The sequence below is a fragment of the Camponotus vicinus genome, unplaced genomic scaffold, assembly GCF_025532165.1.
Source record: "Camponotus vicinus isolate PSW18456_S1 unplaced genomic scaffold, iyCamVici1.0 SCAF_1, whole genome shotgun sequence".
NCBI lineage: Eukaryota > Metazoa > Arthropoda > Insecta > Hymenoptera > Formicidae > Camponotus > Camponotus vicinus.
In genome coordinates, this window is record NW_028141945.1 from 9816423 (window position 1) to 9840259 (window position 23837).

Consider the following 23837-nt stretch of genomic DNA (forward strand, 5'->3'; position numbering starts at 1 on the left):
TTTGAGTACTCTAATGAATCTGAGAGTTATGCTGATGGCACTGTAGTTACCGTAGGGACAGCCGGACAGGTCGAAAGGAATCAGAATAAGAGATACTTCCATACTTTGGAGATTTGGATGACAAACCGATTCTCTTAATCACACTCATTAGCAAAACTATATAAAAAATATCTAATATATCACATAGAATAGTTGAACATTTCTTTAAGATAAGAAATTGAAAACTACAAATCTTATAAAGCTTACATTTTTTAACACACTTTATCTTTATACTATAAGTTGTTCAAAATATAGATTTACGTAAATTTAGTTTATAATGAATGTTCTGTTCCTTTTTTTTTGTTTATTTTAACAATTTCTTAAAAGAACATATGCTTTTTTAAATAAAAGACTAAAGATGGAAAATTTGCTCGATTTATTTCAAATAAAAGTAATTTGCTTCAATTTAAATCCAACAACGTGAGAAACGCAAGAAGCTATTCAACCAGATTTCCTTTGCTCTAAGAGACATTTCTCTCTCGCAAAGAATATAGTTTCTTTAAGTTTTTATGGGATATCTACGCTACATAAGAAAAAACTAATATTAATGAAAAAATTGATAAAAAATATCTAATATATCACATAATATAAAACATAATATAAAACAATAAGAATAAAACTAATACTACATAAAAAATAAAAAAAATATATATTTTTTTTTATATGTGTACGTAATTTACTTATGATGACACATAATCTCTATAAAATAAATGGAAATAAAGAAAACATATACCGTGTGTTCGCAAATAAAATGGATTATGCGATACTTCCCAAATCTCGTGGGTTCGCAGTGAATAGGATGGTTAAGACTTGAGAGCTACATAAATATTATAATTATTAATAAATTAAGATTATTACTGTTTATTCTTTTATAAGAAAATTTAAGAATATATTTTGAAGCCATAAAATTAAATTTAATTTTAAAGAAAATTATAGTCAAGAATGTGATATGTAACATATTACATTATATTTCCTTGAACTTTTCTCTTAATTCTCTAAACATATACTTTACATTACATATAAATATAATTATTTTCGGACTTAGTACTTTCTGTACGGACTATCTTCGTTGATATTTTAAGATTTTATTTGATAAAAGTAATAGAAATGTCCTTTTTCATTTGTTTAAAGAGAATATTCTCTGATAAAACCTGACAAAAGAATAATTTATATTCGCTTATATTAGTCTCACGTTATAACACCTCTTTGCGAGAAGCCGTTAGATGAATGGAACTTGTCTCCTAAAACAAACATTTGTCCATGGATTTAGCAGTGAAATCTGAGAGCAATGAACTCAATGCAATTTACCGTTAATTATCACAAGCTTCACTCGACAAGCTTGATGTTTCGACTTAAATGTTTCAACGTAGTATTCATTCAGCTTTCGGGGACAAATCAAAAATTAAAGCTACAGACATTTTTGATAAATTTATTATATTTGTTACGAGAGAGAGAGAAAGAGAGAGACGGACACTGAACGCAGAGATGTATCGCGGCTCGATTGAAACATTCGTTAAGGATTCAATGGCGCAGAAGTGTGAATGCAATTAACTGTATGCCATGCAATCAAATATAGATACAAAATTAATTGTACATATATGAGCCAACGAGACAAGAAAACATGGAGCAAAGGAAAAAAGCCGATAATTATATACATTGTTATTTAAATTAAAATTATGGAAGAACAAACAAAAGCGTTATAATAACTAAAAGATATATTGCATTTGAGCATTTTTCACATTTTTGTTCGTTACAAAATACAATCGCCATTATAATAATAATAAATTATAATATCATGTGTAAACACTGCGGATTTATATCGAATTATATGAAGTTCCATGAAAAGTTTCATTTTATGTAGCAATTTAAAATATTATTTTACAAATTTGATTAATCCGTATAAATGAAGTCAAAAGATAATTCCATGATAATTTCTCAAAATATGTATCCCTTTTATTGCGATTAAATTGCAATAATTAAAGTGTATGATATGAATGTGTATGAATAATATAATACATGATTAACGTACATAAAAATAAAATTAAACATATTCATAAATTTGAAACAGGAGAATTAAATCATTGCAACATCTTACTTTATTTCTAGCCATTTATATAAATTTCGAAAATATATCTCACAGAGAACGAAAAGCAAGATTTACAGAAGACCAATCGATTTGTTAGAATTTCCGGATGGTTTCCAGCATAAAATAGTCTGAAAGCAAGAGGTTCATTTATTTTAATTACATGCGCTCTTTAATGTATCTTATGGCAAACGGAGATTATCGAACTATCGACACTTCTATGTCTGCTCGATATCCTGTCTATATATATAGAGTGAGGTATAAAATAGAAACAATTACTCTATGCATTATATTGCGGATAAGAAATCAGAGCAAAGAAAACTGCAAAAATGCATTTATATAAAGTGTACACGTAACAAATTAGGAAACCGCATTGTATAAATTTCTTAAATCCAGTGTGCATTTTATGTCATATAATTTTCTTCAACCGCGCCATTCTTGCACGAAAAGGAGAAAGAAAAAAAAACTTGAGCGAATTTATACGCTTCTCCTATAAAAATGCCGTTGTATTTTTTCACAAGAAAGAACAAAGACTCCATTTAAGATATAGTGCACAATGTAAGATATAATGAACCGTAGTAAATTTCCGTGAGATAGATAAAATGCACTTTACATAGAAAATGCTCTGGTCTTTACCGCAGAAAGTTATTGTCAACACAAAATAATCAAGAGGAATTAAACTCAGATCAAGAAGAAATCCGTGTAACTGAAGAGTTTAACCGAAAGTTCGGTTCGAGTATTTTAGATCACGGATGAACTTGAGACTCTTTCGCATGGTCAGCGACCTGTCTTTCCGCGAGAATCGTTTGCTGTTTTATAGCGAGTCGCTGCGTCTCGACGAATGAGAGTCTCAAATTCGTTGATCGAGAGTAAGTTTCAAAACTCTGGATGCTTTAATCGTAAAACGTTTCAACGTTTTTCTCGCGTAACAGTAAGTAAAGTAACAAAAACTCTTCACACTGTGAAACAGTTTCGGAGGAAAATCTTCAAGCGCAAACTTTTCACCAAAACTGCCCTTGTACTGCCGCGCTGCCGAAACTCTGCTCCGATTTTTCAGATCACTTTAGGAAGACTAAGGAGAAGCAGAGAGCAAAAAAACCTGAACAAGTAGAACTAAACTCAAAATCGACCATTATTTGTTAAAGAACGTTAGTGTTAAACTCTGATTTATGACATATTCTTCTAATCTATTATCGTTACAGCAGTTTGTTTCTTATTAAATCTAATCAAGCATTAAACTCTAACAATTATATGCTTATCAATTAATATTCAAATATTCATTAATTTTTAAATCTTTTAGACTTTTATTGATAAACTTATTTTTTGTGACTATTCGCTTTCTAATAAAAAGTATCAGTGATATTATGAAATATTTTTTAATTAATAAATGATAATATATATTGAGAGTACAGAATTTTTTTTAAAGAACCATTCTATTAATAGTTTTTAATCTGATACAAAATCATTCCGAAGCAGTCAGGTGGCAAAGACGATGCACAACGATACGCTACCGCAAAATAATATACAAATCAACTAGCAGACTGACGCTTGTGGGTACCAGAGCGCTGTGGAAATTACTGATGAAAATTTCGCTTGATACTTACTTAATTATAATGAATAGTTTTCTGAACTGACGATATGTGATTGAGATGACGTTATATAATTGTAATGTCGAGAAAATTCGAAAAGTACTGATCACGACATAATCGTATTTATAGATAACAATCTAGATCACTATAAGAGCATTGTATAACTTTTAATCACTTACAATTGCAGTTTTTTTGTTTATTGTTTTTCACTCTTTTATATTGAAACAATTATTCTTATTATTTTTCTTAGTGAAATAACTTCATGTATTTAATTATAAAAATAAAGGGGATATATTACTCTGTATACAGAGTATATCGAAAATCATGATGCAAGCAAATGGAGAATAAAACGTGGATTAAAATTATTTCACATACATATAAAGTTTTATTTGCGAAAAAAATCAACTCTAAATATCCATCGAGTACGGAAATATTTTATGTAAAATTTTATTCTATATTTTCAACTTGTATTTGCATGAGAAATAATCCCTATATTGTCTATATCGTTTCCAATACATCCTGCGAATGAGTATATCTCGTAAGATACTATTTTTAAGTCGCTAAAATACGATTGTCAAGTATAAAAAAATATCTAATAAATTTGCAATCTAAAAGCGTGCGCGCGGCAGACCAATTGCGAATGAGCTTGTAGCGGAATCAATTTACACGACGGCAAGATCTATCGGTTACAGGGCGATCTCCGGCTTCTAGACTCACCGAGTATTCTCGTAATTGTCAAGTAATTATCCTGGAATAATTGGCGCTTAATAATCTGGCACCGTTTGTCGTCTAAATTGCTCCACGCTTCATCGCAAAGTCGTAATAGTCGATTAATTCGATGTGGGTATAACTGTTAGCAATTCAATCTTTATCAATAGTCCTAGTAAAGAAACGTCCACTGTATATATATATATATATATATATATATATATATATATATATAAATGTATATAAATATATATATAAATATATATAAAAATGAACGCGTGTTGTTGCGAAAATATAATAAAAATATAACATGGTATATTTTGACGGGTGTATATTAAACTAGGAGAGAAATAGTCTTTTATAATTAAATTTATTAAATTTTTGCCAAAATTCATTTGTATTTTATGTAAAAGGCATATTTGATTTTCTATAAGAAATAGATACATGTAATTTTTATGATAATATTGAGAACTGACAAATCATTGTCAAATCATGTAAAAAATTTATTAGATTTTTCATATGTTCCAAAATTAAACGTCAAATTTTCCAATTTATTTCAAGTTTTTCCATCTAACAATAAGCTTTATGATTGTTTTAATATTTTTTATATAATTTCAAGATAGTATAAATATATTTAATTTGATAAAAGTCCTAATAGAAGATTTTTTATCTAATTAAACTCGGTTGAAAAGTCTGTATATTTTTATCATTTTTATTGTTGGTTAAGTGCTTGTATAATTTTTTGTAAAATACTTTTATGATAAATCTGTAGTCGAGTATTTGGGAACTCTTTTAAAATGCCATGGAATACCCTGGTTCCACAGTGAAACATCGTAGCCGGTGAACGAGACGGAAACGTTCCGGGGTTCCGCATCGCATTTCTTTCCGAATGTACTTGAAAAAGACGCGGCGTTTAAAACGTCGGACACATTTTCGAGGGCAAAGTGCTCCAATGGCGTAGCAAAACGATCCTATATCGTAAAGAAGTTCCGTTTTAACGAAAGACCACTCGCGATTTCGCGTTACTTTCACAAATAAATGCATCATCGTCAATCGGTGCATCATCTTTTTTTTTTTAATTATAAATATATTACAAATATCAGTCTCTCGCAAATGCTCAGAAGTACAGCTAAAACGACGTAATCTCGCCGATCCTACGCTGTTAATGTGCTCCCTAATTTCTGAGACTCGTGAGCCGCCTTCTTCCGTAAATTATGTGCTCGCGGACTCGCGCTCTTACTTTCCGCACGGTGTGAAGACGTGTAGACGCCCACTGCAAAGCGTTTTCCATTTGCTCGGTTTCGTGAAAACAGCTTTGGTCTTTAAAATGCGACCACTTGTAGATCACGTCATTGTTACGTTTATAATACAATACCACAAGATACACATTTAATCGAAATTTTTTATACAAAATTATTTATACAGTTCCCTGATAAAAAAGATGTAAAAATTACACTTTTTCAATTTTTATATTAATAAATATTTATATGGTTAAATCTTCGTAATAACGTAATCCACGAATCGTAAAATTTGAAAATGATTTATTTAATTGTTAAAGTTATTATTATTAATTAAAATTATACTATTATTAACTTTATTAATTAAAATTATATTATTATTAATTGTTAAAATTATTATTAATAATTATCATATTGAACAAACATTATTTTTTGCTTAATTTTTAATCATAATTTTTTAAACGCGATGTATTGATCGTTAATAACTGAGTATCTTATCTTATAGAGTATCTTATCTTATAGAAGTCAATCATTTTCTCTTTAATCTACGGTAAAAATGTCTAGAAAATCTACTAAAAAAAGAAAAATGTCTAATGAGCTTCTCGTAGTGAAATTAGCTAATATAGGAAAGCATGTGTAAAGCAGCTTAGACGACAGGCTCGAAGTTAAAGCGCGTGTAATCGGTAATGGAAATAGCTATAATGCACGTTATTAATAAAACTAATACCAGGTTTCGTCCACGCGACGTACATAGAGAACTATCCCATACGGGATTGCGATGTGATTCGCGTACTCTATCGGCTTAAGGATTAATTTGTTTAAGCATTCCAATATCGGAGCATCATGAGACCTGAAATTTCATATATGTATATAGCCAGTAATCGTCGATGTCGCGTGAATTTCCTGATACACTGGACTAGCGAATCCGTGGATTAAATTTTATAGATTGACTAATGCAATATCTAGGATAAAATATTGTTTCTTCGTGGATGAACAATTTAAAGTTAAGCAAATCATTTTTTATTAAAGCTCAAACATGAAATTTGACATCTATTTATTTACTATCATTCTTTATTATAACATTACAGAACTATTTTCATTATAATTTTTCATAACAAACTTAACGAGATACTTAAATGTATTCGAAGACTGTGCATCTTTAATTTCTTTTAAAAATTTACAAAAATTTAACAAAACTCTACAAAATTTAACAAACAAAGTAATATATAACATGTATGTTCACTAATGTAATTATAGTTTTAATGGTTCGATAAGTTTCATGACTTCTGTAAGTTTTAAAAAAATTAAATTTTTACATAAATAAGTTTTTTGTATAATAACAATGCACATATAAAGTTTTTTCATACCTTAATATTTATACACTTTAATTCGCATTTTTCAATTTTTTACATATAAAGATTTCCATATCGATATTCAAGGACTTTTCGACAATGTTCGCAAATGCTAAAAATATTCATCGTACGTTTTTTGCATTGCATTTTGATCGAACGATTTATCTGCATCGAAAAGCAACTGCCCTTCAATACTTTTATAGAAATTTATTCACATATATATGAGCCTTCATCATCCGTAAATTCCCTTTGTGCAAAATACGCAAATACACAGACGTCTGCCAATCCACGCGAGTTAGTCAAACTATTTCGAAACAGAATAGTTAAATTGATATCCTCGAATATCCCTGATTTTCGAAAGCGTTTAACCGGGAATTAAGTGACACGGCCGATAAACGCCACGGACTTCGGATGACCGAAACTCTTGCTTACCGTTACGTCATGCACTGATGTGACCGCTCCTGTGTGATGGTGTGACGAAGTGTTTTCGGCAGGAAAGTTCTCAGGAACTTTCGTCGGGGAAGCGTCAGAACGGACAACACGAACATACGACATGACTGCCAGCTCATTCCGCACTTCGCCAATGTGTCCGCGGACAAGTTCGAATTAGCAAGCGCACCAAGTTGCGGAATGCCGATTGGTAGCCGTTCGCTCTGTTGCACGCTTCCTCGCGAGAGAGACTATGCCATACAAGCATTCACGTTCGGGTTCACGCTGGTCACGCCGAAACGACCGAACCACCAAGAACAAGAAACTTCATCTTCGAGCAATGAACTTTCGCGATCAAGAGACGTACAAATTGCACGCGAAATGATGGAATCTCATAAGGATGTGCGGAGAATTTTATAATTGGAAAATAATTTAATAATAACAATACCTAATTTTATATTCAAAATAATAAATAATGCGAAATATTATACAAGGAGAATCAATTCTGAGAGAGATTTTTGTCACAGAAATATTATTTTAATACGAAAACAATCAGTATTGAATGTATGCTAGTTTTACGACATCCATCAATTTTGCAGATGTTCGAAAAGAATTTTATTTATTATTTTTAATTTTCTTAATTTTCTTAACTTTTAATTACAAAGATTTTTGATATATTTTACAATTACTTTCTTTTTCCTTGTTAAAATAAAACTATTCAAAATATTTCTACATAAAAATTTATTTATAATATATTATTTCCAGTTATTTAGCATTTTTCGGGACCTTTTTTTATAATTATCTAATTCTATCATGTGGGAAATAAAAAGCACAGATATACATATTTGTAATATTTTCAATTACCGTTATATTCTAGTAATTGTGTTTTATATTCATGTTTCAAAATAAAATTTAAATTTTTTAATTAGATATCGGATCGACAAATTATTTTGTAGTAAAGAAAAAATATACTTTTCGCTAACACGATAGGATTTTATTGCATGAGTTTTATGAACTGACAACAAAAATGCAATTTTCCTGAATTGTCGAAATATCACGCCAATCTATTTACAAATAAACCGCGCGATATGATATCGATTTAGCTTACTTATAAAAAAATATATATAGTATCTCTTTAAAAAATCCCTTATTCTACAACAGATAATTTTTATTTTGTCATGTGTTTAATTTTGTTCATACGAATGATTACACTATAAATGTTTCCAAATAAATTGTGACGAAGTATAAAATTATTAAGTCCATAATTTTATTTTATTATGTTTAGGTATATTATGTAAAAAATTCTAGCGAAATTATAGCGATTGTGATTAGGCTACAAAAATAAATAAATTGTTATATATCACTTTTTTTATCTCGATAAAAGTACTTTAGTAATTTCTGCAATTCAAAATAAGAAACCTGAAATATCCGTCATTTGGACAGGTTTGCTCGTCTAGTGTTAAATGATATTAAACGTGAAATAATTCGTCGATATACAGGATGACCCGCTAGCACGTCCATGTTTAGTGGAGTATGGAAAAATCGCAATTCATAGCCAAAGTACGGAGGTATTCATATTGCGGCACGTGCATCGGACTGCTGTTCGGTATGCTAGTGCATCTTACGCGGAATTTGATTCAGGTATGCTGGGCAGGACGATCGCGTGTGACGCTAGCAGTGGTACCTCGGAGCTGTTGTCGAATCGACATAAAGGGGCCCTGCTATATCACGATCCCCTTCAGCTGCCAAATCCTGAGGACGATCCCATCTACGAGAGCCTCGACACTCGACGCTGTCTCGTAGCCATGAAAGCCATTGTAGAGGGGACACTCTATTCCTCGATTGTGCTAATCGCCCTTCTCTTCGTCTTGCAGCTACATACCAAATTGAACGCAATAAACACGCGGATAGTTCAATACGGACATTTGCGCGATATCAATAGAGAGCTTGTAGTTAATTCCTCCTTCACCGCTTGTACAATAATCCGGGTCTCTTTATTGAAGACTTCAGTTTTTGAGTACAATGGAGTAATTATCTGTCTGTTACGTATGCAATTACGTGTCAGATGTTAATATTTAAAGCTTTATAATGACGGTAAAATTGAATCTCTCAAGTTTACAATTATATAAAGACATTTTAGAAATAATAAACTATTTTTTAGAGTCGGTAAAAGATTAATAAATAGCACGAATATAAATTTTCGCGATTTTATTAAAATTATGTAAATATTGAAGCTTTAATGCAACAATATAAGAGACATTTAAAGTGCAACGAGCACGATTTATCGTTCATATCTTTGCTCAACGTTCGTTCGTGTGTTTATCTCGCGACCCGCAAGTTTTTGCTGTCCATGTTTCTCGTAACGCGTTAAAAGCAGCATGCACCGCATTTCCAGTTCGCGTCCTTCGCGGCTCGTTTCATCTCGCTCAAATTTAATTCTGCATTCGGTGCCCTTTGGTTAAAGTTCCCGAACGCGATTCTGATGTCATTAACCTGACGTGGTTAATTTAACGCCGCGCGTAGCTGTTATTTTGGCCACCTGTAAAAAACAAGGCAAATCATTTTATCAATTTCATTCTTTCTCCGGCTTTTATCTCCAGCGTTAAAAAACAATTATTCTGTGTTTAAAAGAATCTATAAAGGAAATCGTCATCTCTCTCTCTTACAAAAGTGATTTAAAATTGGAGTAAAATGTTTCTGGCAAATGAAGGAGGTAAATGGACATATTGTAATATTCTCTATATTTTTACGGGAGAATATGCTGATATAAAAAAGAGAAAAGAAGAGAAGTCAAAGAGTGATGGGATATATTAAAAAGAAAAACGACAGAGGAAAAATACAAACAGTCGAATCTAGCGAATGGAAGTTGCAGGATGGAGAGAGAAAGTTAATAGAAAGTGACAGATTGCGTGCAAGGTAAAGCGTTGCATTGTACAATCACACGAAATACATCACACGAGTCACGTTCCTCTGGAGAAGCTGAAGATAAAATATTCCTACGATAAAAAACCATAATCATTTTTATTGTGCTGAGAAAAGCGTAGCGGTAATTTGAAATAATGCAAAGCAAAGAGATAGAGGATCATCTCATAAAAATCTCATGTAATGCAAAGTAAAGGTAAAGGAACGTATCGGAGAGAGAACTCGCGGAATAAATAGCGGACGAGGGATGGTATAAAAAAAATAGATGGTGACGAAGGATTCATCTGGCATTTTTCGTCACCGCGTCCATATGGCGCGTCACGTTTACGGCGATACGCGTAAAACACATTTGTCCGCTTACTCCGGATTGGCGCGGATCCATCTACGAGGCTCGATTTTACTGTCGCGAGAAATGCAGCGACGTTGGACGGGATTCGATGGAGCGCATTGCCCGGATAGCTCTACGATCGTCTGGATTTTGGAAATGCCGCCGGACCTAATCTCTGACAGATCGAGCAGGATAGCTGGTAGCGCGACCGCTCGCGAATCAAATCAATCGGTGACAAATAGACTGAGCGAGCGAGCGAGCCCTCGTCTTCGGCGGTATAAACGTTGCCATCGAATCGTCCGCGCTCGATCGCCGAATCTGATGGAATTTGATGGAGATTTTGCGCGGTAAACGAGGAGCGATTCCGCAAAACTCAATCTCGCTGCTTACACTCGTATCGAGGGTGCGTTTCGAGCCGGCGATACCACGTCGCGCACGTGATCCGGAAAATAGATTTGAATAACGGATCGCACGGTTAATTCCCTCCCTTTTTTTTCAATCGGAGACACCATCGTTTCTTTCCTCGCTTAATTGCAATCGCTGCGCTCGATCTATTTTTGTCTCTTGTTTTTTTTTATTTACCCAAAACCTCGGTGTCCGACTTTTTCTGGTTACCCGGATATGCAAGTTTATTTCCGTTCGAAAACTTTTAATCTGCATTATATGAATATATTTGTACGGATTACAAATATATGTCTCTTACATAAATATAATGTAAAATTGTAATGATTTGCATCGTTATGCTGGATATCAGGAATTACAAATTGATTCTCTATGCACCCCTATTTTCTGAAATATAATATGTAAATATATTATGGAATATGTTTATATGCGCATAATATATTTATATATTACAATTTTTTAAATATATACAACAAACAAATACAGAATTATTGATAGCTACTCGATCGAAAATATTTAATATTTGCAATAAAATGCTTTAGACATATCAAGATTTAATAAATGCAGTCTCGATTGTTACGATTTGTTGATTCGATGTAAAGTCTCTTGACGACGTTTAGGGTAATCGATTACTCCAGAGTTAGGTAGATGCACTTAACAAGGGATTTGACTATCTAGTTCAAGGCTAACTCGTGGAGATAAACAAGAGGTCAAGATACGTAAACGCCAATACATCACTAATGAAGTACCGTTGAATTCCTTTGTGAAAAGATGCCCATTGATCAATACGTAATGGAGATTATTATTTGTAGCTTTCTGCATCTTTTGATCATGCTGCTTTACATCGCAGATTAGATCCTCTTGACTTTGCAAAATAAACAGGAGCCAATGAGATAGAAATGTAAGCAAGATAAGAAATGGGATGCGACATAGCAATTTGTAAAGTGTTAAGTTTATTCGCTGTCTGCAAAATTCAGCTTTTTGGAAGGTCATTGCACTCTTGAGATTTCTGGGACGACAAGAATTTGAAGAGAATATATTTCTACTTTGATCAAAAGAATAATTATAATAAATATAGAAATAAAATATAATAAATAAGAAATATAATAAATTAAATATAGAAATAAAAATATAATAAATTATAATAAATATAGAAATAAAAATATGATCCACGGAAGCCTGATTGTCAATACTATTAAACAAAACATAAAAGTTTAGATTTTGCAGATTATTAATTTCTAATGTGTAATATAATTATCATTCAAAGAAAATTTACTTTATAATATTATGTATAATAATTGTGTAACATGTTGAAAGATTCAATTTAGCTCCTGCCGAATCTTACTTGTCTTATTAAAACACTATTTCATCCTTATATTGATAAAAATAAAATGCGAATCAAATACACAGGCGGCAACGTAAGAACTTCCGGTTTCCCGCAAAAATATTGTCGTGTGAAAGAACGAAGAATGATTGTATTTCATCGGATGGCGTTGGAGTACTATGTCAATTTTATGTAACAAACAAACTGAACTTGTGTAACGAACAAGCTGAAACTATGCGCTTGAACAATTCTACAAGTTTTGGTTTTCGATTTTCTTTTCTCTCTGAAATTTTTCTGTTTTTAGTCCGTTGTGTGGTCCATCTCATTACTTGACGTGATGAGAAAAAGATTCTTCTTCGCTCTTTTATGTATATAATCAAAAAAGCGCGCGAGTAAAGCATTGAATTTAACAAATATTCTTAATATGTGTTGCCTACATATATTATATATATTCGATATATTTTTCCACATGTAATAAAATATATATTCTTATATATAAGAATTAAAACACTTGATAATTTAAAAGTATAAGGTAATTTTAAACTCTTATAGTATATGTAATATTTATATAAACTAATATATTTATACTAATATATTAATTAATAGAATTAATATGTTTAATTAATATAATTAAGAGATTTTTACACCAGTATTTGTCGTTTTTTAATTATAATCACAAAAATGCATCGTTAATAATTATTGCAAGTCTTTTTATTCATGTAATTGGAAAAGATTTTCAAATTATTTTTAAATTAAATTAGAGCACACACAAAAAGATAGCGAAATTCAAATTACAGATGTTCTTGATTCTTTGAATTCTTTTACTTTTTGTGTTCCATTTTACTAAAAATTTGATATTGGATTAAGTTTCTAGGCAAAATTGGATAAAGACCTGGAGCAGCCATAGTTTTGTAGGTCACGTGAGCGTTAAATGTGAATTAAGCTGGGTTGCTGGCACCTTGGCTTGTTAGAGTCTTTACTGTGTAGTGAACGAGAGAATGTGAAAATTGTTTGACTATTGGAGCTATATATCGTTCCCTTTCTTTGTAAGACAAATTGCGCGCGTTTCAAATATCAGCTCGAAAAAGATTTAACAATTTTGTAATTTATATTGCTGAAGAATAGGATTATATCATGTAAGCTGCAAGCTAATAATAGCGAGAAAAATTGCATACAAGCGTTAAATATAATTTTTATGGCATGATAATATAATATCATGCAGCTTGGCTAGTTGATTTTTCAGATATTATTCTCTTGAAGATGCAATTTGATATTTGATATTTTGAAAGTGTTGGAATGTCGGAATAACTTGTATAGCGTAAAGAGAGCGAAACGAATTCATCCTTTGACAAACCTTCGTTAGCTTTTCATCGTCACTGCGCCGGGGTTCGTTTAAAGGATCTCCGTCTCCGATTTTCCATCCTGTACAGACGGCGCGTTGGAGGAAAGATCTGCTCATTAAGGTCTTAGTTAAGCAATTTTGTTCGTTCGTCTGAATATTTGTATCTTGTTCTTTTTCTGTAATAGAAAGAGAGAAAGAGAAATTTTTTATTTAATTTATATTACATCCCTTCCCAAATTTATACATGTACATATATATATATATATATATATATATATATATATATAATATAAAATATAAAATATATGAAAATATATTCTATATAAATAATATTTTTATTTTTCTGTATTCTTTTATTACACATTCATATTTTTATTATAGATCTTTGAATTCTTTCTCCTTTTTTCTTTCTACAAAACATGAAATAAACATGTTGCAATTATTTATTTATTTATTACAAGAGATTTTACGTGATATAATTAGTTGTAGTGATTAGCGGAAAAATCATTATCAATAAATAAGCTCTATTGCGTGAGTGAAAAAATGTATTACAATTCCTTAATTTATATGGTAGAATTCTGTTAAAAATTAATTTAATTGTAATAATAAGAATTTCTAAGTAAGATATTTTAAAATGCACATAATAAGAAGATAATATTATCTGGAAATATCTTAAATTTGCAATGAATAGAATAAATATAACTTTGGAAATATTAAAATAGTATGATGTTATGAATGAAATAATTTTTCTTCTATTTTTAACTAGATTTTATTATATTAATAATGTGACTAAAAAATTACAGAGTTTGATATATAAATAATATTTTGGAAATTTATAATTTATCTTAATATAGAATCCTTTTTTTGTACAACTAAAATTTTGTACTATTAAAATTTTATAAAGATAAAAGAATAGAATGTATAATCAAAATATATAGTAGATAAGAAAGGAGCAGTTAATATAATAAGATATTTTAAGAATACAAATTTGTATTAAAAATTATAGCCATAATTTTTTTAAGTAATTGAAATGTGTCAGTTATAGAAGAATCCTTCAAGATATAAAACTAAATTGTATATTAAATTGTCGGTGCTGTAACTAGGTCAATCATAAATAATGTAACATTGTTAGCATTTTAAATTTTTCAAGTCGACATTTCGCACACACACAAACATGCGGAGGAAATAACTTCTTCTATGTCAACTTCTCTATTTGACAAAGAAAATAAAAGAAAATAATGTGATTGTCCTGCTTTTCCCAGAACAATTGTTTTATTACCTTTTCTTGGTAGATTTAGCTCGCATTATATATTGAAATATAATCTATGTGAAATTACACTTCTATTAATTATTATTTCGTCAATAATCTCCAATTATTAGACAGAGAAACCAAAAGCGAAACAATCAAAACCACAATAGGATTATAAAATATAATCGGGTACGAAATGGTCATACTAATGAACCTAATACCGTACATTAAAATAATTGCTCGTACAGAGTAAATGGGTTTCATGAATTCAGTCATTAATAATCTGTACCATTATCATTTCACGGATCATGATCTCATTGGAAGATCAAAATTGAAATTTTTAGCAGATCATTAACCAATCTGTTTTGTTTTCCATATTACGAGTGAGTCGAAAAGAAATGCAATCTATCTGAAATAAAGGTGCAAAAATATCGCCGCAAATGCATGACTGTGGCAAATAAAATATAGTTACAGTATATACGCGAATGTACAGAGAGAAATTAGACCACGAGGATATAGTACGAGGAGTTAGACAAAAATACGGACAAAAGCGAGAACTATTCTTGCACAAAATGTAACGAAGTAATAAGAGATCCACTCGTGAAATTGCTACGAGATAATACGCAATTTTGTCAAGTAAAATTCTGGAAAATGAAGATAACTTATGAAACGTATCTAACGTCCGTGCAGTCAAACTACGAGGAAACAGGAATGAGAATGAGAAGGATATATAGACACAAGAGGACACTCTTGAATAAAGGCCGACCGAGGCGGATACTAACGAATGCTGGTACCGGAAGATATAAGTTTTATTAGAACGCATTTTCTACTCGCGAGATAATGGTTACAAAACGACAGTTGACATATAATGAATGCTTCTCTTCGTGATTAAAAGTTGTTTAGTCAACCGAAAAGTAATTTATAATTACTTAATTTAATATATGATATGAAAGTTGCTATTATATAATTTGAAGAATATTAAAAAAATTTACAGACACAATAATCTTTTAAGATTATTGTGTCTGTAAATTTTTTTAATGCGACATAATAATCCATTGATTATTTAACAAATTTTTAAAAGATTGATTTTGATTTAATAAAAAATTATTATTATTGGATGCTTTATAAATGGATTAAAAACAGCATTACGCAATAATGAAGACAAATTATCAAGCGAACTTTCTCTTCTATATAACTCGTATATTCTTTGTGGGCCATTAAACCATTTTAGGAAGTTACGCATTGTCAAGTTTTCCAGATGCTCGGTAGCATCCTGACTTGTAGTCTGAGTTTATATTAATATGCGATTAAACTCATCGTGCGCAAAGTTCTATTGTGCCAGAAATCTTTTCTATGGTTAAGTATTCCAGATGATTCATTTCTGCAGTTCATTTCATTAAAAACATAAAAATGAAAGAATAAAATAATTATGAAATATGATAGTTTTTTCAGGAAAAAGTACTATTTTTATTAAAACAGCATAAACTTTTCTTTCTCAAAAGAAGCGATGACTCTCTTTTTATTTTTGTAAAGCGAGGCGAACTATTATTTAAACTGTGTTTAAAATGAAATTGTGAAGAAACTTTTTTATATTTTTTATATTTATGTATTTTATAATTTTTTATAATTTATTAATATATTTTATATATTACTTGTAATATCAGGATTATTCATGTCTTAATATTTATATCAAGACGAAATTGATTAGAAATTCACCTGAAAGGATCTGTTATTAAATTAAAGCCGTGAGTTTTAAGACTCTCTGCATCTACAAATTCCTCGCTACTCAAGATCAGTACTGATTTCTTAATAAGTAAAGCAAAAGATGGAGTAAGGGGAGAAAAATATTTGAAATAAGGGAATTGCTGGAGTTGTTCCCACGTCACGTAGATGCCTCACGGAACTTACAGAGTGCTCGATAACACGTTCTCCAAATCCCCGATAGCTGCAACTTTGGCTTATGTTAATACGCGATTAAATTCTTATCACTCGGCGGACCGTAAATGAATCCAGTCGGCGAATTCCGGGCACGTCCTAGTTTGGTGCTCTCGATTCGCCAATGGCGTGGATTCTACATCGAGTACCGCCGGGAAATGCAGAAGAAGAAGGTCGTCTCAGTAGGACTGAGGCACAGGACCAATATCAGAGACGTTAAAAACTGCTCTAATGATTTTAAACAGAATCGCGTTTAATAACTTACAATTTTCGTAATTTCATTACTTGAGATTCTTATTATTTCGGGCAACGATATTTCCAAGAAGAATCTAAAGAACGGTATCGGATAAATAGAAATATTATACTAGATACTATGATAAATAAAAAATTTGCGATGCATAAATAACACGACTTTATGCACGTATCATTTTAAGCTAAAAAAAGATCTGAAGTAAAAGTTTCGCGTTCAAAAATTCAAGACGATGAAAGGGCATGTAAATTTTACCTTTGCCGCTCGAGATACACAGACGCCTGATCCCGGTCCAGCATCGGAGGCTGAGTGGCACGGGTCATCGCGAATAGCGCGAAAAGGGACAAAAGGAAGGAAGAAAAGTGTCGTGCAATACTCTCTCTAGGCGTGCATCATCACATCCAAGCTAAATTCACGATGTCGAAGCGCGACTGGGCGTTCATTACAATTTCAACTTGCATCAATTACCAAGATCTCTATCCTTTTTCCTCGCTTCATCTCGTCTACTCGGCGCCCCGTGTAATTTTCCCTCGCCTGGAATAACCGACACACGCGATTAAAAGCCTTCTCGTTCTCTAGTTTATATTGAGAATTATTCGCAGTGTGTTCGGGTAGATAGAATGTCAATTCAACTGAATGTACATTTACGTGCATGCGAAGCGCAGGATGCGAGCGAACATTTCGCTGCAAAAAGTATATCTGGAAGATAGATGTAAATGCGCGCAACCGCTGATTAACATTTTGTACAGTTGATTAGAACGTTGGTTTCATTAACAGAATTATGATAGCTAATCGGGAAATCAATAGTATTCATTTGGCTTTGCCGCGTGCGTGTTAAAAGGAGATGAGAACTATGGAAAGTCAAATTCTATACAAAATTAATGAATTTATATCGATAAAATACAAACGATATGATAATTGCCAAAGTTAAAGTAATTAGTAAGTATAATTAAATTACGAAAAAAGTGTTCAAATTAGTAAGCAGCAAATACTCGGCAAAGTTTTGCGCGTTAAGTTGAAATGAAAATTTAACGAAGAAAGCAGAGGGATGTCGATTTTTGCATCTTTCTTGTTTTCTTGTTTTGAAACACTAGGATGTTGTTCTAGCAGTCGCAAGGCGACTATTTTAGAGTTTGCACCGATATAATGGCGGAAACTTTCTAAATATTGGAATATGTATACGGAATATGTTTGTTTTAGAAATTATTAAAATCACGACGTGTCCGGTTGAAACTTCATATTACCGTAAAATAAAGCAAAGGCTATGTTAAAAATTATTAAAGCTCCGAATGTAATACTCATGACGCTAGGAACGCAAGTAATGGAAATGTGCTGTTAATAGCGCTGCAGAAATGAAAAGGGAAATAACAGACATTTTCCTACTTTGTAGGAGACATGAAACATAATTTATCGCGTCATATACATGCTCCTATCTAGAGATTACATTTACGCATACTGTTTTCGTATATTGTCTCCGCGTGTAAAATGCATGTATGATGTAATGTGAAAGAAGATTGATCTTTAATCTCTCATATGTATATTTTTTCTTTACCAAGTCAGAAATGAATTTTTTCTTAATATAAATTTTTTCAAGGAGAGAAAGGTTCTCTCTCTCTCTCTCTCTCTCTCTCTCTCTCTCTCTCTCTCTCTCTCTCTCTTTCATTGAAATATATATTTAATATCTTACAAATAAGAAAATTTCTTTTCTCTTAAATTAAGTTTTGAAGGAAAAATGCATAGTTAAGTCCCTTTTAATATTTTCATATTAATCATTATTTTAATAAAGGTTTTAGATTTTATTGCTGTAAAAGAAGTAATTAAAGATATAATCATATATATAAAACAATATATTTTATTTTAAAAATTCTTTATATTAAATAAATATGCAAAGTTATATATATATAAACTTTGTTATTTATTAAACTTTAATTTTAAACCTCGCTAAGAAAAACTCTAAAAGATTTGTCATTAAGATTTAATGCGGTAGAAATGGCGAATCTTCTACGGAGAATCTTAATCGAGTTTTCATATAATAATTCCAAAATAATTAAAAAAAATTGCAAGTTCAAACAAGTTATAATTTTACAAAAGTAGAATTTTATACGCATCTCTAAATCATGCTTATACAGGAAATTTAAACAGAAAATTGAAATATAGAATTTTCATTGATTTTTATCGCGAGTGGAAAAATATCGAGATGAAAAAGCTGATAGGATCGATTAATACGGAAAGTTAATTATAAAAAAAGCGTAATAATTGCTATGGTTATCACTGTGCAATTGAGCGAAAATGTTATCGTCACAGTGGTAGATAATATTACCATTCACGATCGGCTGCGAAATGGTCATAATTTATACCTTTACATCGGTTCATGTATAAAATGCATTAAAAATATTACATATACTTTAAGAATTTTTTTATATCGTGTTTAGATTTTCGACACTTTATTACAGCAAAAATTTGAGATGGATATTACTTATAGCTTTTTAATTTTCATATCGTTAAAATTTTATTATTAATTCTATTAATAATAATTAATGTACACAGAAATATTATTGATGTAATAAGTTAATCTTTATTTTTTTATCAAAGAACAAGTTGTTCTTTTTAAGATTCTAATTAAGATTCTAATTAAGATAACACTTTTAAAACAATTCCATGTTATCTTTGATATGATGAAAAACCTATCAATATTTAAACAATTGCTATCTCTTTCAATTTGGCTTCTCATACCGGCTATTGTCACGAATCGCATATATGCGTTTCTATATATAATGTTAAAATGACGAAGAGGGGAAAAAGCGTCGGATGTGCATATAGCATAATCAACGGTATCGATATGCGTGATCAGCACGGATCGATGCATTCAGAACGATACACTTTTCGGTCTACGGGACTCGATACCATCAATTATATACGGAGAGAATGATTTGCTATTTATTCTATCGTTCTCGTCTCTTTATGTTAATAAATGTTTCCTTTCCGATCAGATGTTCCATTAATTTATTATTCCGCTCTACAGTAAAATTCGAAACTAAGAAAACGTTTTAAAAATGTGCTGTTTTAGTATTTTAAACTACTAATAATGAATTTGTGATAGTCTTAAAATAAAAATTTATACGTAATATATTTTCCAAGAATGTATTTTTTGTTATTCTATGAAAAAATAATGAGAATTATTTAATAGTTTAATTAATATTATACAAGTAATTATCGTCTAAACTTTCTTTATTTCTCTTCTTTTCTTTGTTCTTTAATAATGTTTAAATAAATTTACTAGATATTGAATTGCGCTTTACTTTGCATTAACAATAATCAGAATAATATGAATGCGGGTGTAAAAAGCTCGAGCGCAGCTCTCCTTATTATTAGTTAATTCACTAACCGGCGGTGCGAATTTAGCAAATGAGGGACTTTAGCGAGCTATTTTCCACAGCAAATACCACGGCGTCGGTACAAATTTTTTGTCGATATAAACACGAAGACGCTCATTTAGGTATCCATGCTGTTTTTCAACTTCCACCCTTCCTACCTATCTAACTCCTCGCACAATTGGCAAACCTCTGGTACACGGATTCTCAGTTCTCTGTGTATTGGTAGTTTCTGTAACTGACGCATAACACGCCGCCAGTTGTACAGGGTGCTTTTTATCCATTAAACAGCGACGTCGTCGAAATTAACTTGCGACCGATGATTTGAAACGCGGGAAAGAATTAAATTTCTCCGTCACGTCATTATATATCGCTGGTCAACTGAATCGGACCCTCGATATTTTCGAGATTCCACCCGTGCTACCCTAAAAATTATCCCAATAATATTCTTTTTATACCTTTTCTCCGAGGCCTGCTCGAATAAACATCGCACGATTCATATTATCATTATTATCGTCGAGGCAAGTGCCTTTTACGATATTTCCTCCTTCATTCGATGCTTTGTACACGAAGTATATACCTGGGTATATTCTCGATCTTGTCGACATCGAGAAAATGTACATATATCTTAATCATTTTTTGGCTCAACCACTGCAAAACTTGTTTTATAGGTTTTTTAAAAATACCTACTGCACAATGAGTCGCGAAAGGCAATTTTACAAATCTTTTCCTTCTTGTTTCCAAAGACAAAGAACATTATTTTAAAGCTAAATCGCATTATCGCAAAGAATGACAGATGAGAAGTTTCTTGCAAGATAAAAAATCTGAGAAACGTCATGCTAATACAGACAATAGATCATTGTTGGCGAGGAGCATAATCGATTCGCAGTGCGTCCCGTGTTAAAGGGGGAGGACTCGCGTGCGGAGCCGAACGTAAACGTGAAAAGCCAACCCTTAACGAGACGCGACCGCCCGCAGCGATCGCGAAACGCGTTGTCTTCCGCGTAATGAATACGGAATTGAATAACATGCGGTTGTTGTCATATGCGACATTCCATCGCGGACACGCCACAGGATGGCTTCAGCGACTGCTCGCGTCTATCGAACTACTCGGGCGAGATTGTTGCACACGTCGCCCTCCTCTCCCTCCCTCCCCCTCCCGACAATCATCATCGTTCACGATGATTTAATCGTGAATTCTTTCATATATTTTTTACGTCCTTTTCCGTTTCGCTTCGCGAGAAGCAACGAATATCCTCGAGTTTTAATCGGACGCGTTTGTGCATCCGAAAGTGCAGATTGCTTGTTAAATCACGCCAAGAAGGAAAAAAATGTATTTTTCGAATTTTTTTCTTCTTTTTCTTCCCTCTTTACGATATACTATGCATTTTCGATTTTCACCGTTATTTTTTTTTTGTTGCGCGCGAGTATCGCATAAAACGAGAATAACTGATTGTGAGTGGAAAATAAACGCGGGCCAAAGCTATCGCTTTATTTTGCTTCAATGCATGAATTCTACAGCAGGAATTAAATTACAGGAATTTGTATTGTTTCTTGTGCTCATTAAAACGGGCGGGTTATTTTACAGCGTTTCGCGCATCTCACAGTTAACGCACATCTCTGTTGGAGAAGTAGCCGCAGCGCTCTGACAGTCCGGGGAAGTGTGAAATGGAGAAACCGCCGTTATACACGCTGTCACGTCACATTACGTTGCGGGATTTTGACATGATGGCATATTATTAGAATCCCGTGATATTGTTGTCATTTAGTTAAACGTACACTTCCTCTCAGACCCCTTATTACGGAGCGCATCGTAATTGATATATTATTAATGTAAATGCATCTTCAAAGCGTTTAGGCTAACGTTTAGTTGAGCTTCGAAAGAATTTGCATACATAAGGAAAAATTATGCGATAACGAAATATTGGATCTTTATAAATATAAAAAAAAATGTATAAATATAAATCATTATTATAATAACTTCGTATATTTTAATCGTGAATTTATATTTCACGCGCGGCACATTGAATCCAATTTAAATCGTCTCGGTATTTGTTGAAGAGAACGATAAGTAATGTAGAATCTGCTCTAACATGTTGAAATAAATTTTTAACACGTTTTATGAAATGTTACAAACGGCATCTTTAACGCGCGGCACATTTATTCAGCGTGCTGCGAATTTATTTCGAGCTGCCTGAGCCCCATGTGTAAAGAAATATGTTTGAAAAATACCTGGAGAGCGCGAGAGCTTCAATTTCACGTTTACCTCTACCAAATATTTATCACGATATTATGTCGGGCGTCTACAAACGAACGTATCACTTCTCGCAAAACAACATCCGTCCGAGGATTACGTCGGGATTTCTCAATCTCTCTTTTTTCCCTCTTCTTCGACGCATATTATGCGGGAGGAAAAACTCTCGGACATTGTCGCCGCAGGTGTTGTTGCGAAAAAAAAAGAACTGTCACCAGTTGTAACAGAACGATGAACTGCTGCATTGCTTGCTATTGTCTCCAGAAGGGAAACCGACATCTTGCATCTTCGCTTCTGGATCAACAATCATTATTCTCGTGCGAGAAAGAAAAGCGTTACGGAAGATGATTAAAACAATAGTACATACGTAGATTGGAAGCATTTGCAAGCATTTTGCATTTATATATTTGCATAATTTTTTTTTAATTAAATTGAAATAAATTAAATATTTTGTTACTCTCTATGTGAATAAGATACAGTACCAGTCAAAAACATTGCATCATATATAAACAAGAAAATCGTTACTTTAATTAATAAATGCATAAATAATATCAAATATATAAATAACATTAAATACATAAATAACATCAAATTACATTTTATTACTGTTTATATTTTAATATATTATAAATATTAAAAATTATAATAAATAATAATGGCAATATTAAATTTTTGATCCTTCGAAATAGTCTTCCTTTGCTTTCAATATTGCCGCATATACATTCTGGACATCTTTTTTAAAATCGCTATTTATTTCAGTATATTTGCAAATACTCTCATAGTTGTTGTTGACAAAAGATTTTATTTTTCAAATACTTTCAAATTCAACTCACAAGAGTATTATCAGATTAAAATTCGATGATTGAGAAAGCCATCTTGAAGGATATTAAGAAGGCTATTTTGAAGAATAAAAAATTTAATATTTCTGTTATTATATATTTTTCTGTTTCTATAAGTGATGCAATATTTTTAACCGATGTACATATACCTTTAAACTCTTGCACAATTGCGTGTCATAAGAA

The 23837-nt window shown here is 31.7% G+C and overlaps 1 protein-coding gene and 1 long non-coding RNA gene across 3 annotated transcripts in view; one reads left to right on the forward strand and one right to left on the reverse strand.

Moving 5' to 3' along the window:
- Positions 1-23837, forward strand: part of LOC145973286 (uncharacterized) — a 165698-nt gene that overhangs the window by 24707 nt on the left and 117154 nt on the right. The gene's annotated exons all lie outside the window — the stretch shown is intronic.
- The window catches only part of LOC145973324 (uncharacterized), a 43720-nt gene continuing 29581 nt past the window's right edge, over positions 9699-23837 (reverse strand). Inside the window, exons 2-3 of the long non-coding RNA XR_014439409.1 lie at positions 13769-13932; positions 9699-9977 (exon numbers count right to left, since the gene is read on the reverse strand). This is a non-coding gene — a long non-coding RNA (uncharacterized LOC145973324). The remainder of the gene's footprint in view (positions 9978-13768; positions 13933-23837) is intronic.